Source organism: Medicago truncatula, chromosome 7 (assembly GCF_003473485.1).
Source record: "Medicago truncatula cultivar Jemalong A17 chromosome 7, MtrunA17r5.0-ANR, whole genome shotgun sequence".
NCBI lineage: Eukaryota > Viridiplantae > Streptophyta > Magnoliopsida > Fabales > Fabaceae > Medicago > Medicago truncatula.
The window spans coordinates 26,898,196-26,909,766 of NC_053048.1; the positions used below are offsets into that span (position 1 = coordinate 26,898,196).

Here is an 11,571-nt window from a genome sequence, read left to right on the forward strand (position 1 = left end):
ACATTTTAAACAAAACTAGAGTATTTTATAGTCTTTGATTTTTTGGAGATCTTAATTTCACCCTTTGAATATCTTAACGAGCAAGCGGCATGTATAGGCAGATTAAGACAAAATTATCTTTTCTATAGATTTATAGATTAGAATAGCAAAATCATAATTAATTTATCCTATTATTTTGTTTAGTGTTCGCTTAACAATGGATGACACACATGAACACATGTTATTCCATACCCATCTATTCTTTGGTCTTTTAAAATTGATACTAGTCTCTATAACTTGATAGATAACAAAGTAGAGAAAACTAGAATTTAATGATATCTCTCGGTTCGTCCATGTCAAGGATTATGTTGAAAGCTTGGTTTCATATCCTTAAAAGTAAGTTTGTCTTTGACAATTTACTTGTTTGATTTTGTGTTAATTCTTGCGTGTTGTATAATATATTGTGTGAGTATTGTCTTATGATGACTTTGAATTAATTGTATTGTTCAGTTATTTTCTGTTTGCTATTTTGAAGAGTTTTACTATTGCTTAATGAAATGAATTTGTGTGCTCTTGTATTTAATTTAAGCTAGAAAATGTATTTTTTGATGGTGATTCTTCCAACACGAAATTGATTCTTTAAGAACACTTTAATAAAAGATGAATTATGAAATAGTCCTCGATTTGGGAGAATAATACATTATTAAAATTTTGAAAGCAAGGAAGATTGCCTTAAAAGATAATAGAAAGATAGATGAAAGCCAGAAATTGTATAACTTGCAAACGACATATCAGAACAGTAAAACAAATATTAAAATGTTCATTCAGTACTATTCATAGCTTTTAGACTTGATATGGTTTCTGCTTCTGTTAACATAGGTGCAAGGTTTCTACTTTTGTTAACCAAGGTGGAGGGATTTCTGAACCATTCACTTTTATTGAATTTTTAGTTGAATTATAAAAGAAAACAGTAAACAAATAGTTGATTGTAAATAGGATACGAGTTGATTTTTTTCAACCAATAACTTCAATCATTAAATTTCAATACTTCTTTAGGTACAAGATTTAATGGATAGGCTATAGGACATATTGGCTCATTGTAAAATAGGAACATAATAATACCTGCATCAAGCAGCAAGTTTGTATTGTTTTACCCAAGGTTATGTTTGTTTTAATAATAGGCTGATAGCAAAGCCCTTATAAATCAAGAAATCTAAATGCCCTTATAATCCAAGTTGTTTATATTATTATAAGGAGAAATGATATTTGTACAACCATCTTGTGACAACTTTTTGACAACTTTCTTTCTCATACTCACATGATGTTTTTATCCTCTCTCTTAATTTTCCTCTCTCTGTTATTTTTGACCAATAAAAAGAGAAAAAAACAAAGTTGTCGCCGAAGTTGTTATTAAATGGATGTCCAAATATCATTGCTCTATTATAAGTGTTGTTGGAACCCCAAGGATTGTATTTTAAGGTGAATATTGGGTGTTGGTTTTATGTGCTAAATTTTTCCAAGTTTTTGGCTGGGGATTTTATAGTTGTTACACGTGTGACGACACTGTTGTATTCTCTCTTTCGGTAAGCCAATTGTGTGTCTTGCACATGCTATGCCTTAAAAAATATTTGTTGATTAAAAAAAAACCATGTGCGCGTAAATGCGGAGTTCTGATTTGGATCCTCTCCAACCATTTATATCATCCTGTTTATTCTGCCATAATCTAAACTAATCATTTACCTCTCTCTCTCTCTCTCTCTCTCTCTCTCTCTCTCTATGAGCCAATCAAAGGAGATAATCCAAATACTTGTTTTAGGTTTACCAAAATAATAATAATTATAATTTTCCTTTCTTCCTTTTACCAAGAATAATAATTTTCCTTGTTTCCTTTTATCAAAATAAAAAATAATGATAATTTTCCTTGTTTACTTTTTTGTTTGAATGAAATAAATAAAAAATGTTGACCAAAAATCAATAACTAAATAAATAGAAAATGCTAAGAAGTGTCCTTTTAACCTTCAAAATTTCTTCCTCCCAAAAATTAAACGTTAAAATTTGTAACAATACCACAGCAAATGCATAACCTCACTCCAACTCAGTCACGAAGTTCTCATAACGGCATACTATCGCCGAAATTCGTTCCCGAGGAACACGTCACCGATATTCTTTCATTACTTCCCGTCAAATCACTCCTTCGATTTAGGTGCTTAAGTAAGTCATATGACTCTCTCATCTCTAGTCCCACCTTTGTTGCTGATATATCTTCAAACTTATATTAATTCCATTTACATCTAAAGTCTGCTGCTGATAGTATGAACGAGTGATCCTATCAATTGATGAGAAAACGAAAATTAGGTTCATCATATATCTTCAAACTTATATTAATTGCATTTACATCTAAAGTCTGTTGCTGATAGTATGAATGAGTGATCCTATAACCAACCACATTTAGAGCTTGGTTCTTTATCAAGAATTGAAGTATAAAGATAGTTTTGCGAATTAATATATATTGAATTTTCTTGTTCCGATTGTGATTAGACCTAGGTCATCCATGTTGATTAGGGAAGCAAGAATTATTACTCATTATTTATGTGTACTGGATAATAGTATTGCTATAGAATCTAATCTTTAATAACACAGAGCACATTTTGTTGCAGAACACATCAATGTTGTCAGCTCGTCGTTCGTGTATGGTGTGACCTTCTAGTAGCTGCGGTTTGCGTTGGTGCTTGGTAGTTTTGTGTTTTATTCTCTGGTGCAGATTTAGGTTCAGTTCTAAATCTCTCATCTTAGCAAACCTAAATTAGTGAACATTTATTTTGTGTTTGGATTTGTTTCCTTGTCGTTTTCTTTTGCTTCTGTTTTTGAATATTTCGTTGTTATTGCTAGTGCAGAGTTGTTGTATCTTTCCGAGCTTTCTTGGGTACTTCTTGTTTGTACTTTGAATGAGCTGTTCTATTAAATTCATTTACTGTTTGAAAAAATCCCTAGATAGAATGTTATTTGGTATCAATTAGGTTTTCTTAAATTTGTTCTTAATTTCGTCTTCTAGAATAACTTCAATTAAAGTTTTTATGAAGATAACGAATCTGGACAGTTTTTAGATTCTCTACTTTTCGTTTACTCGCATTTCTGCAGACCTAAATAGGCTTGTTTTCCTTCAAGGAATTCAAAATGAAATTATTGTTTGATGTATTTAATTGTTCAATTTCCATATGCCTTCTGCATTGTTTGTTTATCAACAAGATAGATAGAAACTTGTCAATCCACTCCCTATCACACCTTAAACCATCAATGCTCATAGAACATTTAAAGAATAAGTTGCATTGATGGGTTATATTCTAAGCTCTGACAGATCTAGAGATTAAATTTCTAAGACTGCAACAATCAAAATGCGCTCTAGATGGCAACTAATATTATTTAAATGTTCTATGAGAAAATGAATCACTTAGATATCAACTGCGATGTAGTTCGTGAGGTGTGATAAATTTTTCTACTCTTCATATATATATATATATATATATATATATATATATATATAAATACACTATCATACCTTAAACCATGTTACATAACTTTTGATATTGGTTAGTGAATACTTTAGTTGTCAACAAAAGTAGTTGTTATTAAGATGACCAACAACAGCAAAGAGCAGGTCATCTTCTCAGTGTTACAACATTTGGGTGATGCAGGTGTAAAGGAAATGGTACACACATATGTGTCTCTTTCTTCTAACTTCGACAATTCTTATATTTAATTTTTACTATCATATATGATTTTGTTTTTTTTATTCTTTCGTATAAAACTAAAACAATTTGAAAGAAAATGAACTGACACTAATACATGAGTCAATACTGTTATTTGTTTAACATTGAATTGCATTTGCACTTCATTCTTTTGTTAATTTACAGGCTTGAGCATGAAAGCGGGTTGTATTTTGACATGGAACATTTTGAGGACATGATACTCAAAGGGAAGTGGGATGAAGCTGAGAAGTATCTATCAGGATTCATAAAAGTTGATGACAACGATCACTAAATCAAAATATATTTTGAGCTTAGAAAACAAAAATATCTTGAGGCATTGGACAGGTATTTAAGAAAAATATCTTGAGGCATAAAATTCTTAAATACCTGACCTATGTCTCAAGATATTTTTGTTTTCTAAGCTCAAAATATATTTTGATTGAGTGATCGCTGTCTTCAACTTTTGTGAATCCTGATAGATACTTCTCAGCTTCATCCCACTTCCCTTTGAGTATCATATTCTTGAAATGTTCCATAGCAAAATACAACCCACTTTCACGCTCATGCTTGTAAATTAACATAAGAATGAAGTGCAAATTCAAATCAATGTTAAACGAATAACAATATTGACTAATGTATTAGTGTCAGTTCATTTTTTTTTTCAAATATGTATGTTTTATCAGAAAGAAAAAAAAAACATAATTATATATGACAGTAAAAATTAAAATAAGAGTTTTCAGAGTTAGAAGAAAGAGACACATATGTGTCTACCGTTTCCTTTACACCTACATCACCGAAATGTTGTAACACTGAGAAAATGACCTGCTCTTTGCTGTTGTTAGCCATCTTAATAACAACTACTTTTGTTGACAACTAAATTATTCCATAACCAATATCAAAAGTTATTTAACATGGTTTAAGGTGTGATAGTGTATTTATATACATAAAGAGTAAAAAACATTATCACACCTCATGAAATACATCACATTTGATATCTAAGTGTTTCATTTTCTCATTGAACATTTGAATAATATTAGTTGCTATGTATAGTGCACTTTGATTGTTGCAGTCCTAGAAATTTAATCTCTAGATCTGTCAGAGCTTAGAATATAACACATCAATGCAACTTATTATATCTCTGAGTAAGAGAAAAGAAAACCAGTGAGCTACTTAGATTTTCTTTACAGAGATGTATGACCAAATGAAGCAAGTATTCACGAGAACCGGCCTTGTCTGCGTCACAAAAACATCGGTGATTCTCTCGATTTGATGAGCATTGATAAAATCAATTAAGCACAATTGTCATTTCTCAAGATTTATTTATGACAGAAAACAAAAACAATAGGAAATAGAAAAGAATTGAAGAGGGTCTTTATATGAGTAGTAGTCTTAATTGGTTAGCCCTTAGTAATTTCATTCTTCCTGATGATGATTATGAAAATTATGTAAATTATTAATATGCCATGCTAACTTCTGAGGAGTTGGTCATTGTGTCGCTTGATATGGTGACAGAGACATACACAATGTTGCTTCCACATCAAGGTTTTGATTATAGAACTCCTTTTTCTTTTTACGGTACTCTATGTGTACTGTTGGACTGCCTTTGCTTTTCTCATCATTTTGAGGGACTTTGTTTAATTATTTGGCAGGTGAAAGATTTTGGAGTTGAGAGTACTTGGACTTAATTTCTTAAAATTAGTTATCATAATCTTGAAAATATATATAAAGACTTTGTTGATGCGAGTTGCTTGCAGTCACTGTGTCCTTCGAGAGATGGTGATACACTGGTATTGACAAACCGTAATCAAACACAAGTAGTTCTCTATAACTTGATAGATAACAAAGTAGAGAAAACTAGAATTTAATGATATCTCTCGGTTCGTCCATGTCAAGGATTATGTTGAAAGCTTGGTTTCATATCCTTAAAAGTAAGTTTGTCTTTGACAATTTACTTGTTTGATTTTGTGTTAATTCTTGCGTGTTGTATAATATATTGTGTGAGTATTGTCTTATGATGACTTTGAATTAATTGTATTGTTCAGTTATTTTCTGTTTGCTATTTTGAAGAGTTTTACTATTGCTTAATGAAATGAATTTGTGTGCTCTTGTATTTAATTTAAGCTAGAAAATGTATTTTTTGATGGTGATTCTTCCAACACGAAATTGATTCTTTAAGAACACTTTAATAAAAGATGAATTATGAAATAGTCCTCGATTTGGGAGAATAATACATTATTAAAATTTTGAAAGCAAGGAAGATTGCCTGAAAGATAGATGAAAGCCGGAAAATGTATAATTTGCAAGCGACATATCAGTATATTAAAACATTCATTATTATATTTATAGATCTATAGGTTAGAAATGGAAAAACATGATGATATTATGTCTTCAAACTTGTATATACAAGTTGTATTTGTTTTGTTTATTTCAAAATTTTATGGATAGCATGTTAAATAAATTGAGTGATCTTATTTGAATGTTCAGTCCTTTGTTATATATGCATTATTAAAGCAAAACCTTTTTTGCAGATTAATATACATGGAACCTTCGTCTTATTTTGATTGTGTTCACCAAAAGTATATCCAGGTTGATTAAGGATCCAGAATTATTCTATGACGTGACGTACGAAGGTTGCTGCAACACAATTCAACACTATTTTGTTTGTACACTTATTAAAAAAATGACTTATATTTGCAAATTAGAAAGAATATCATTGGAATTTTAGAACATTATTAAAATGACTATGGCTTTTCCATCGACTTTTGTTAGTAGAGGCTATCATAGAGTTAGAGATCACATTTTTGGCTAATCTCACATCAATTTGTTGGTTGTATTTTTCAGAGAACACAAGTCAAGGTCATTGTTGTAGCTAAGGCTTTGTTTGGATGGTAAAGGAAAGTTTAAGAAAAGAAAGTAAAATGAATGATTGTTATAGGAAAGAAAGTGAAAAGAAAGTGTGATGATTTTTTAGTTGTTTGGTATAAATAATAGGGAAAGAAAAGAAAGATTTATATTTAATAAAATGACTAAAATATCCCTATAAGAAGGTGATATATATATATATATATATATATATATATATATATATATATATATATAACTAATTTAAAGTTCCTTAAAAAATATATAACTAATTTAAAGTTATAATTTTATTAGTAGTTAAAAACTACATAACTGTACGATTTTTAATTTTGATAGAACACAACCATTATATTTTAATTTTAATTTAATATATTATAATTTAATGTCACATTGAAAAGTATTTGCATTTATGGGTTTTTATGTAATTTTGCTAAAAATAGTGCATTCACCATACTTTCCGTTCTCAACAGGTTAGAAACATTTTGGCATGGGTCCCAGTTATCATTACCTTTCCTCCCTTTTTCTAAGGTGGTTCCAAACTAAGGAAAGAATGTCAATCCTACTATTTTCTATCTTTTCTCAATCTTTTCTTTTACCTTTCACCCAAAACAAACAGGCCCTAAGGGATGTGATTGTCCCAACTCTTAATTATTTTTCATATATACCTTTGTTTATCCCGCCTTTCCTTATAGATAGACAACCCAATTTGAGGGTTTAGACATCTCCTGTCGTTAGGTCCAACCCTAATTTAAATATATGGTCATCATTGAATATTTCCTCATGATTGATGATGATTTAGATTAAGTGTGAAAGATATGCATGTGGCTCTTATTTATGGAAAAAGTATTTTTTATTGTTAGAAAGCTTTCTAAGCGCCAACATGGCAATGGCTAATCGCGATGGACGGCTCGTGACTATAGATGGTTTACTACTTTAAGTCAATTCCTCTTGTTTGTGCAAACTCGATAAATTTGGTCTTGTGGTAGCCTTGTGTTTCTAGTCAGTTGTCTTGGGATAACAAGGAACATACCAAAAGTGATGATGAATTTTTTTTAAAGGATTTAAAATTAAAGAAATTTTTTAGAGGGATTAAAACGTAAAGTTAACATATTTATGAAGATAAAAAACATATTTACCCTAAAATACGACATACAATTGGATTAATAAAGGAGAAATATTGTTTGTGGATATATCTTTGAAGTTTCAAGGTGATGTTATAGTTCGAATTTGGAACCTTAATTTCAATCGCTCTTTCATTCTCCTTCCTTTTATAAAGATGGAACATGGATTTCTCTCATTCTTTGAATCTATTAATTCCCAAAGAGGGTTCGATTAGGGTTTTCTCCCATACTTTGCATCCATTCATGCCCAAATAGGCGCTCCCGCATATCTCTGGTCCAACACATTAAACAAACCAGAATATCCTGTAACAAAATACAACAAAATCGTAGGAGAGATGATAGAAAAAAAAAACAGATGAATCATAACACAAATGAGCCTCGCCCCTTAATATGATCACACATTACATATTTCACTTTCTTTTTTTGATACATGCTAGCACTTACTTTGCGTCAGGCACACCCCCTCCTCTTGAAGGAGGATCATACAACCAAAAGTTCAACTTAAATTTGAAAAAAGTTATAAAAATAAAATTTCAACTTCAAATAAATTATAAGAGAAAAAAGGTTCAATTAAAATAGATAGTTATAGTTTTCAAATTCCATATAACTGTGGTGTAGATTAATTGGAATTTAAATTTAAAATGAAAAAAGAGTTGAGTTGATAATGTAAAATAGGAATAATGAAAAAGTAATCCCAAAATTCCATACCCGGTATATATAGTTAAACTTAGATTTGAAATCCTCGTGGGCTTAGCTCAGTTGGTTGGGACAATGCAAATAATATGCAAGGTCGTTCCAACCTCGACTACCACAAAAAAAAAAAAAAAACTTTGATTTGAGTATTATTTTTCAAAAAATTATAGAGAATTGAGGAGTAAGATATTATTTTCAAACAAATTATAGATAATTCCAATTACACTAGTTAGTAGTATTATGAATGGATGGATGTGCATTCACGTCCCGTACATACTGAAATTAACGTCTCTTTATCTACAATTAGGGTTTTAGCTTGAAATCGCAGAATTAGCTTCAGAACAACAGCACCAGACCCGCTCTGATGAAAACAAATCCACGGAAGGAGCGGCGCTGCTGCCGTCAATCCAATCTAGCTCCGCCAGTATTCCTCCCCGACGAGCTTATCACCGAAATTCTATCCTGTCTTAGGGTAAAGTCTCTCATGAAGATGAAGTGTGTATGTAAGTCTTGGAAAACCCTTATCTCCGATTCTAAATTTGTCAAAATACACCTTAATAGATCATTTGCAAGGAACCCATGTTTCTCACTAGTCATGTACAACAGACCCACAGAAACCGATGATTGCAGTTTCATGCCCTTCTCCATTAGCAGTTTATTGGAGAACCGTTATATCACTCCTCTTAAAGATCCTCACTATCAGTTGAATGATAAGGGCTGTCGTGAAGTTGTTGGTTCCTGCAATGGATTGGTCTGCTTGCTCGGTTATTCTCTCGCCAATGATAATGCAGTTGTGTGGCTCCGTTTTTGGAACCCGGCCACCAGAAAAATTTCTGATAAATTAGGATATTTGCATGCTGACAATTATAGACGGAACTCTTGGATGTTTGTGTTTGGTTATGATGATTCAACCAACACTTATAAGATCGTTGCCTTAAATTGTGAAGACGTTCTCAGAAATGTTCTCAGAAAACCCGAGGTGAACATGAGCATTTTTAGTTTGGGTGATAATGTTTGGAGAAGTATTAAAAGTTTAAATATTGTGCCTTTTCAATTAATATCCCCTTATTCCAGAGTGCATGATGGTGTACATTTCAGTAGCACCATTAACTGGTTGGCACCCTGTTTTTGTCCTAATCGTGTTTCTAAAACTATGATTGTTTCGCTTGATCTAAGTACTGAGACATACACACAGTTGATGCCCCCTCAAAGTTGTGAGAATATGCCAGGTGCAGATGGAAGTGTTTGTGTGTTCATGAACTCCTTTTGTTTTTATCATAATATGATCAACGGAACCGATTTTATTATATGGAAGATGATGAAATTTGGAGATGACAAGTCTTGGACTCAATTCCTTAAATTTAACAATGATAACCTTCGAGTGAATTGTGAAATTAGATTTGCCCACTTAATCCCATTGCATCTTTTCAAAAATGGTGATACACTTGTATTCGCAAACAGCCTACAAGACCGAGCAATTCTCTATAATTGGAGAAATAATATAGTATTGAAACCCAGAGTTAACAATAACAAATGTTGGTTCTCTATCAACTGTTATGTTGAAAGTCTGGTTTCAACTTGTTGAAAACGTAAGTTATTTGCTACCGTAATACTTATTGATAATAAATGTCACTATGGAAGAATGAAAGAAGATTATTGGAGTCAATTTCTCTTCAGCTTTGGTATTTATCTACTGGCCTTTTGTGGTTGTATAGGGTCTTTGGAAACATTTGTAGCAACTTATTGCTTATTCGCTTTGTTGGTTTATAATTCTAGTCATGTTTGTGTAAAGGCAAGTTAAAATTTCCAACTCTTGATGAGTAATTTTAGTCCGCTTTATGCATGTGCCTGCGAGTATGATATGAATATCGCTATAGTTGCACAAAACGCTCTGAATCCTATGATAGTAATATATAGTTCACTATTATATTTAAATCTTTAGGCAAAAGTTAACTACGTGTTTTAACTGTACCTTTTTTACTATCATAAAATTTTGCTTTGTTAACATTTTATATAAATGTTACCTTTTGCGACTAATTTTACCTGCAAATAATAATAGTAGTTAATCCTAAGCTAATTTAATTTCACATCCTGGTAGTGATGCCACCCATCAGATTTGAGTAATTTGATGTTACATGGTTTCTTGCCCCCCAAGTCAAGATACCAGTTCTGAGTATGGAAAGAAAATGCATCTTAATGAGCTGGTAATGTCCGTTGTGTTTGCCTTTCGGTGACTTGCAGGCTGCTGAAATTGACGAGAAGGTGAAGCTCCACCATATCAAAAACAAATTGGGGTCTGAAATTATCATCATATGTCGAATTTAGAGAATGAATACCATGATTATTGCAGCTACCATAACACAAATCTAATTGCTGTAGTCCACATTTTTTAAACAAATTGGGAGTGTTTTCTTAAAGTTTTGGTCCTTAGAAAGTGTGAACTTGGACGTTCAGAATTATTTCACAATAATTGAGGTTCTGGTAGGTAGCCATTAAACAATATGTTGTACCATTTCAAACCTCTTTGAAAAGCAGACACATCATTAGAAGGCTGTGTACAATATTTTTCTTGATTATTAGTTATTACAATTAAAAAATGGGACATTCATCGTCAGTGGAAACTAGTTTAACATCGGAGTCCAATAAGAATTGAGAATTTGGCGATTATTTTAAAAATATGGTTGCAATATATGGTTAAATAAATGGCAATATGATAGATTCTTTTTGGATGACGGTGTAAAACTATTGTATATTGCAAGGGCATATCCATTAAACTCATGTCTCGGTAAAATGGCATATGCATACAGAATGGTAGGAATTAAAGAGGTTTAAGTATTGTTTTTCGAAGAATAATGCGATTTTATATAAGTTTAAGCTTAAAAAGATGGTTGGCATCAAGAAATTTAATCTGATTTGCAATTACAGTTTGAAGACCAATTTGCAGAGTGGAAATAAAAAACTTGGCGGAGATCAATTTGCAGAAAGTGGTTGTATAGATAAGAAGGAAAGTTGGTAACGTACTTTACCAATCGTTGAATAGAACTTGGGAATTAATAACTCAACTAATTAAAGTAATTACTAAGATAATGAAATCATTGCATATAACTGGAGGAAATAGCAACTAAGTGAAAATAAAATAGCTAATTATCTAACGCCTAACTTCTGTAACA

At 31.5% G+C, this 11,571-nt stretch overlaps 1 long non-coding RNA gene across 2 annotated transcripts; it reads left to right on the forward strand.

Moving 5' to 3' along the window:
* Window positions 1-214: 214 nt before the first annotated feature.
* LOC112416498 (uncharacterized) lies at window positions 215-6,666 on the forward strand. Of its 2 annotated transcripts, XR_005642845.1 has the most exons (4): window positions 215-375; window positions 2,637-2,746; window positions 5,375-5,653; window positions 6,254-6,666. It is a non-coding gene; the product is annotated as an uncharacterized lncRNA (long non-coding RNA). The 2 variants fall into 2 exon arrangements; XR_005642846.1 differs by lacking the exon at window positions 5,375-5,653.
* Window positions 6,667-11,571: the final 4,905 nt, after the last annotated feature.